Genomic DNA, 8779 nt, shown 5'->3' on the forward strand with positions numbered 1-8779 from the left:
AAGACTCAGAAACACATGTTTATGGCTTTATCTTATAGAACTCAATATCCCCGTGCTGGGCAAACAGGTTTTGCAGCCGTTTGAGCTAAGATTTTAAAATTATTCACATAATGAAAACCTATACTTTGTTTCAGGCGAGTTTCCCATTCAAATGCATGTAACAGTGAGAAACGCATTGTCTTGGCGAAAGAAAGCGTTTTCGTACAACTTCATATAAATCGCTGTAACTTTTGATAGAAGACTCAGAAACACATGTTTATGGCTTTATCTTATAGAACTCAATATCCCCGTGCTGGGCAAACAGGTTTTGCAGCCGTTTGAGCTAAGATTTTAAAATTATTCACATAATGAAAACCTATACTTTGTTTCAGGCGAGTTTCCCATTCAAATGCATGTAACAGTGAGAAACGCATTGTCTTGGCGAAATAAAGCGTTTTTGAACAACTTCATATAAATCGCTGTAACTTTTGATAGAAGACTCAGAAACACATGTTTATGGCTTTATCTTATAGAACTCAATATCCCCGTGCTGGGCAAACAGGTTTTGCAGCCGTTTGAGCTAAGATTTTAAAATTATTCACATAATGAAAACCTATACTTTGTTTCAGGCGAGTTTCCCATTCAAATGCATGTAACAGTGAGAAACGCATTGTCTTGGCGAAAGAAAGCATTTTTGTACAACTTCATATAAATCGCTGTAACTTTTGATAGAAGACTCAGAAACACATGTTTATGGCTTTATCTTATAGAACTCAATATCCCCGTGCTGGGCAAACAGGTTTTGCAGCCGTTTGAGCTAAGATTTTAAAATTATTCACATAATGAAAACCTATACTTTGTTTCAGGCGAGTTTCCCATTCAAATGCATGTAACAGTGAGAAACGCATTGTCTTGGCGAAAGAAAGCGTTTTCGTACAACTTCATATAAATCGCTGTAACTTTTGATAGAAGACTCAGAAACACATGTTTATGGCTTTATCTTATAGAACTCAATATCCCCGTGCTGGGCAAACAGGTTTTGCAGCCGTTTGAGCTAAGATTTTAAAATTATTCACATAATGAAAACCTATACTTTGTTTCAGGCGAGTTTCCCATTCAAATGCATGTAACAGTGAGAAACGCATTGTCTTGGCGAAAGAAAGCATTTTTGTACAACTTCATATAAATCGCTGTAACTTTTGATAGAAGACTCAGAAACACATGTTTATGGCTTTATCTTATAGAACTCAATATCCCCGTGCTGGGCAAACAGGTTTTGCAGCCGTTTGAGCTAAGATTTTAAAATTATTCACATAATGAAAACCTATACTTTGTTTCAGGCGAGTTTCCCATTCAAATGCATGTAACAGTGAGAAACGCATTGTCTTGGCGAAAGAAAGCATTTTTGAACAACTTCATATAAATCGCTGTAACTTTTGATAGAAGACTCAGAAACACATGTTTATGGCTTTATCTTATAGAACTCAATATCCCCGTGCTGGGCAAACAGGTTTTGCAGCCGTTTGAGCTAAGATTTTAAAATTATTCACATAATGAAAACCTATACTTTGTTTCAGGCGAGTTTCCCATTCAAATGCATGTAACAGTGAGAAACGCATTGTCTTGGCGAAATAAAGCGTTTTTGAACAACTTCATATAAATCGCTGTAACTTTTGATAGAAGACTCAGACAAACATGTTTATGGCTTTATCTTATAGAACTCAATATCCCCGTGCTGGGCAAACAGGTTTTGCAGCCGTTTGAGCTAAGATTTTAAAATTATTCACATAATGAAAACCTATACTTTGTTTCAGGCGAGTTTCCCATTCAAATGCATGTAACAGTGAGAAACGCATTGTCTTGGCGAAAGAAAGCATTTTTGTACAACTTCATATAAATCACTGTAACTTTTGATAGAAGACTCAGAAACACATGTTTATGGCTTTATCTTATAGAACTCAATATCCCCGTGCTGGGCAAACAGGTTTTGCAGCCGTTTGAGCTAAGATTTTAAAATTATTCACATAATGAAAACCTATACTTTGTTTCAGGCGAGTTTCCCATTCAAATGCATGTAACAGTGAGAAACGCATTGTCTTGGCGAAAGAAAGCGTTTTCGTACAACTTCATATAAATCGCTGTAACTTTTGATAGAAGACTCAGAAACACATGTTTATGGCTTTATCTTATAGAACTCAATATCCCCGTGCTGGGCAAACAGGTTTTGCAGCCGTTTGAGCTAAGATTTTAAAATTATTCACATAATGAAAACCTATACTTTGTTTCAGGCGAGTTTCCCATTCAAATGCATGTAACAGTGAGAAACGCATTGTCTTGGCGAAAGAAAGCGTTTTCGTACAACTTCATATAAATCGCTGTAACTTTTGATAGAAGACTCAGAAACACATGTTTATGGCTTTATCTTATAGAACTCAATATCCCCGTGCTGGGCAAACAGGTTTTGCAGCCGTTTGAGCTAAGATTTTAAAATTATTCACATAATGAAAACCTATACTTTGTTTCAGGCGAGTTTCCCATTCAAATGCATGTAACAGTGAGAAACGCATTGTCTTGGCGAAAGAAAGCGTTTTCGTACAACTTCATATAAATCGCTGTAACTTTTGATAGAAGACTCAGAAACACATGTTTATGGCTTTATCTTATAGAACTCAATATCCCCGTGCTGGGCAAACAGGTTTTGCAGCCGTTTGAGCTAAGATTTTAAAATTATTCACATAATGAAAACCTATACTTTGTTTCAGGCGAGTTTCCCATTCAAATGCATGTAACAGTGAGAAACGCATTGTCTTGGCGAAATAAAGCGTTTTTGAACAACTTCATATAAATCGCTGTAACTTTTGATAGAAGACTCAGAAACACATGTTTATGGCTTTATCTTATAGAACTCAATATCCCCGTGCTGGGCAAACAGGTTTTGCAGCCGTTTGAGCTAAGATTTTAAAATTATTCACATAATGAAAACCTATACTTTGTTTCAGGCGAGTTTCCCATTCAAATGCATGTAACAGTGAGAAACGCATTGTCTTGGCGAAAGAAAGCATTTTTGTACAACTTCATATAAATCACTGTAACTTTTGATAGAAGACTCAGAAACACATGTTTATGGCTTTATCTTATAGAACTCAATATCCCCGTGCTGGGCAAACAGGTTTTGCAGCCGTTTGAGCTAAGATTTTAAAATTATTCACATAATGAAAACCTATACTTTGTTTCAGGCGAGTTTCCCATTCAAATGCATGTAACAGTGAGAAACGCATTGTCTTGGCGAAAGAAAGCATTTTTGTACAACTTCATATAAATCGCTGTAACTTTTGATAGAAGACTCAGAAACACATGTTTATGGCTTTATCTTATAGAACTCAATATCCCCGTGCTGGGCAAACAGGTTTTGCAGCCGTTTGAGCTAAGATTTTAAAATTATTCACATAATGAAAACCTATACTTTGTTTCAGGCGAGTTTCCCATTCAAATGCATGTAACAGTGAGAAACGCATTGTCTTGGCGAAAGAAAGCGTTTTCGTACAACTTCATATAAATCGCTGTAACTTTTGATAGAAGACTCAGAAACACATGTTTATGGCTTTATCTTATAGAACAATATCCCCGTGCTGGGCAAACAGGTTTTGCAGCCGTTTGAGCTAAGATTTTAAAATTATTCACATAATGAAAACCTATACTTTGTTTCAGGCGAGTTTCCCATTCAAATGCATGTAACAGTGAGAAACGCATTGTCTTGGCGAAAGAAAGCATTTTTGTACAACTTCATATAAATCGCTGTAACTTTTGATAGAAGACTCAGAAACACATGTTTATGGCTTTATCTTATAGAACTCAATATCCCCGTGCTGAGCAAACAGGTTTTGCAGCCGTTTGAGCTAAGATTTTAAAATTATTCACATAATGAAAACCTATACTTTGTTTCAGGCGAGTTTCCCATTCAAATGCATGTAACAGTGAGAAACGCATTGTCTTGGCGAAATAAAGCGTTTTTGAACAACTTCATATAAATCGCTGTAACTTTTGATAGAAGACTCAAAAACACATGTTTATGGCTTTATCTTATAGAACTCAATATCCCCGTGCTGGGCAAACAGGTTTTGCAGCCGTTTGAGCTAAGATTTTAAAATTATTCACATAATGAAAACCTATACTTTGTTTCAGGCGAGTTTCCCATTCAAATGCATGTAACAGTGAGAAACGCATTGTCTTGGCGAAAGAAAGCGTTTTCGTACAACTTCATATAAATCGCTGTAACTTTTGATAGAAGACTCAGAAACACATGTTTATGGCTTTATCTTATAGAACTCAATATCCCCGTGCTGGGCAAACAGGTTTTGCAGCCGTTTGAGCTAAGATTTTAAAATTATTCACATAATGAAAACCTATACTTTGTTTCAGGCGAGTTTCCCATTCAAATGCATGTAACAGTGAGAAACGCATTGTCTTGGCGAAAGAAAGCATTTTTGTACAACTTCATATAAATCGCTGTAACTTTTGATAGAAGACTCAGAAACACATGTTTATGGCTTTATCTTATAGAACTCAATATCCCCGTGCTGGGCAAACAGGTTTTGCAGCCGTTTGAGCTAAGATTTTAAAATTATTCACATAATGAAAACCTATACTTTGTTTCAGGCGAGTTTCCCATTCAAATGCATGTAACAGTGAGAAACGCATTGTCTTGGCGAAAGAAAGCGTTTTCGTACAACTTCATATAAATCGCTGTAACTTTTGATAGAAGACTCAGAAACACATGTTTATGGCTTTATCTTATAGAACTCAATATCCCCGTGCTGGGCAAACAGGTTTTGCAGCCGTTTGAGCTAAGATTTTAAAATTATTCACATAATGAAAACCTATACTTTGTTTCAGGCGAGTTTCCCATTCAAATGCATGTAACAGTGAGAAACGCATTGTCTTGGCGAAAGAAAGCATTTTTGTACAACTTCATATAAATCGCTGTAACTTTTGATAGAAGACTCAGAAACACATGTTTATGGCTTTATCTTATAGAACTCAATATCCCCGTGCTGGGCAAACAGGTTTTGCAGCCGTTTGAGCTAAGATTTTAAAATTATTCACATAATGAAAACCTATACTTTGTTTCAGGCGAGTTTCCCATTCAAATGCATGTAACAGTGAGAAACGCATTGTCTTGGCGAAATAAAGCGTTTTTGAACAACTTCATATAAATCGCTGTAACTTTTGATAGAAGACTCAGAAACACATGTTTATGGCTTTATCTTATAGAACTCAATATCCCCGTGCTGGGCAAACAGGTTTTGCAGCCGTTTGAGCTAAGATTTTAAAATTATTCACATAATGAAAACCTATACTTTGTTTCAGGCGAGTTTCCCATTCAAATGCATGTAACAGTGAGAAACGCATTGTCTTGGCGAAATAAAGCATTTTTGAACAACTTCATATAAATCGCTGTAACTTTTGATAGAAGACTCAGAAACACATGTTTATGGCTTTATCTTATAGAACTCAATATCCCCGTGCTGGGCAAACAGGTTTTGCAGCCGTTTGAGCTAAGATTTTAAAATTATTCACATAATGAAAACCTATACTTTGTTTCAGGCGAGTTTCCCATTCAAATGCATGTAACAGTGAGAAACGCATTGTCTTGGCGAAAGAAAGCATTTTTGTACAACTTCATATAAATCGCTGTAACTTTTGATAGAAGACTCAGAAACACATGTTTATGGCTTTATCTTATAGAACTCAATATCCCCGTGCTGGGCAAACAGGCTTTGCAGCCGTTTGAGCTAAGATTTTAAAATTATTCACATAATGAAAACCTATACTTTGTTTCAGGCGAGTTTCCCATTCAAATGCATGTAACAGTGAGAAACGCATTGTCTTGGCGAAATAAAGCGTTTTCGTACAACTTCATATAAATCGCTGTAACTTTTGATAGAAGACTCAGACAAACATGTTTATGGCTTTATCTTATAGAACTCAATATCCCCGTGCTGGGCAAACAGGTTTTGCAGCCGTTTGAGCTAAGATTTTAAAATTATTCACATAATGAAAACCTATACTTTGTTTCAGGCGAGTTTCCCATTCAAATGCATGTAACAGTGAGAAACGCATTGTCTTGGCGAAAGAAAGCATTTTTGTACAACTTCATATAAATCACTGTAACTTTTGATAGAAGACTCAGAAACACATGTTTATGGCTTTATCTTATAGAACTCAATATCCCCGTGCTGGGCAAACAGGTTTTGCAGCCGTTTGAGCTAAGATTTTAAAATTATTCACATAATGAAAACCTATACTTTGTTTCAGGCGAGTTTCCCATTCAAATGCATGTAACAGTGAGAAACGCATTGTCTTGGCGAAAGAAAGCATTTTTGAACAACTTCATATAAATCGCTGTAACTTTTGATAGAAGACTCAGAAACACATGTTTATGGCTTTATCTTATAGAACTCAATATCCCCGTGCTGGGCAAACAGGTTTTGCAGCCGTTTGAGCTAAGATTTTAAAATTATTCACATAATGAAAACCTATACTTTGTTTCAGGCGAGTTTCCCATTCAAATGCATGTAACAGTGAGAAACGCATTGTCTTGGCGAAATAAAGCGTTTTTGAACAACTTCATATAAATCGCTGTAACTTTTGATAGAAGACTCAGAAACACATGTTTATGGCTTTATCTTATAGAACTCAATATCCCCGTGCTGGGCAAACAGGTTTTGCAGCCGTTTGAGCTAAGATTTTAAAATTATTCACATAATGAAAACCTATACTTTGTTTCAGGCGAGTTTCCCATTCAAATGCATGTAACAGTGAGAAACGCATTGTCTTGGCGAAAGAAAGCATTTTTGTACAACTTCATATAAATCACTGTAACTTTTGATAGAAGACTCAGAAACACATGTTTATGGCTTTATCTTATAGAACTCAATATCCCCGTGCTGGGCAAACAGGTTTTGCAGCCGTTTGAGCTAAGATTTTAAAATTATTCACATAATGAAAACCTATACTTTGTTTCAGGCGAGTTTCCCATTCAAATGCATGTAACAGTGAGAAACGCATTGTCTTGGCGAAAGAAAGCATTTTTGTACAACTTCATATAAATCGCTGTAACTTTTGATAGAAGACTCAGAAACACATGTTTATGGCTTTATCTTATAGAACTCAATATCCCCGTGCTGGGCAAACAGGTTTTGCAGCCGTTTGAGCTAAGATTTTAAAATTATTCACATAATGAAAACCTATACTTTGTTTCAGGCGAGTTTCCCATTCAAATGCATGTAACAGTGAGAAACGCATTGTCTTGGCGAAAGAAAGCGTTTTCGTACAACTTCATATAAATCGCTGTAACTTTTGATAGAAGACTCAGAAACACATGTTTATGGCTTTATCTTATAGAACTCAATATCCCCGTGCTGGGCAAACAGGTTTTGCAGCCGTTTGAGCTAAGATTTTAAAATTATTCACATAATGAAAACCTATACTTTGTTTCAGGCGAGTTTCCCATTCAAATGCATGTAACAGTGAGAAACGCATTGTCTTGGCGAAAGAAAGCATTTTTGTACAACTTCATATAAATCGCTGTAACTTTTGATAGAAGACTCAGAAACACATGTTTATGGCTTTATCTTATAGAACTCAATATCCCCGTGCTGGGCAAACAGGTTTTGCAGCCGTTTGAGCTAAGATTTTAAAATTATTCACATAATGAAAACCTATACTTTGTTTCAGGCGAGTTTCCCATTCAAATGCATGTAACAGTGAGAAACGCATTGTCTTGGCGAAATAAAGCATTTTTGAACAACTTCATATAAATCGCTGTAACTTTTGATAGAAGACTCAGAAACACATGTTTATGGCTTTATCTTATAGAACTCAATATCCCCGTGCTGGGCAAACAGGTTTTGCAGCCGTTTGAGCTAAGATTTTAAAATTATTCACATAATGAAAACCTATACTTTGTTTCAGGCGAGTTTCCCATTCAAATGCATGTAACAGTGAGAAACGCATTGTCTTGGCGAAAGAAAGCATTTTTGTACAACTTCATATAAATCGCTGTAACTTTTGATAGAAGACTCAGAAACACATGTTTATGGCTTTATCTTATAGAACTCAATATCCCCGTGCTGGGCAAACAGGTTTTGCAGCCGTTTGAGCTAAGATTTTAAAATTATTCACATAATGAAAACCTATACTTTGTTTCAGGCGAGTTTCCCATTCAAATGCATGTAACAGTGAGAAACGCATTGTCTTGGCGAAAGAAAGCATTTTTGTACAACTTCATATAAATCGCTGTAACTTTTGATAGAAGACTCAGAAACACATGTTTATGGCTTTATCTTATAGAACTCAATATCCCCGTGCTGGGCAAACAGGTTTTGCAGCCGTTTGAGCTAAGATTTTAAAATTATTCACATAATGAAAACCTATACTTTGTTTCAGGCGAGTTTCCCATTCAAATGCATGTAACAGTGAGAAACGCATTGTCTTGGCGAAATAAAGCATTTTTGTACAACTTCATATAAATCGCTGTAACTTTTGATAGAAGACTCAGAAACACATGTTTATGGCTTTATCTTATAGAACTCAATATCCCCGTGCTGGGCAAACAGGTTTTGCAGCCGTTTGAGCTAAGATTTTAAAATTATTCACATAATGAAAACCTATACTTTGTTTCAGGCGAGTTTCCCATTCAAATGCATGTAACAGTGAGAAACGCATTGTCTTGGCGAAAGAAAGCATTTTCGTACAACTTCATATAAATCGCTGTAACTTTTGATAGAAGACTCAGAAA

The sequence above is a fragment of the Copadichromis virginalis genome, linkage group LG15, assembly GCF_057382275.1.
Source record: "Copadichromis virginalis isolate Kocher_CV1m ecotype Utaka linkage group LG15, C_Virginalis_male_GT1.1, whole genome shotgun sequence".
Lineage (NCBI taxonomy): Eukaryota > Metazoa > Chordata > Actinopteri > Cichliformes > Cichlidae > Copadichromis > Copadichromis virginalis.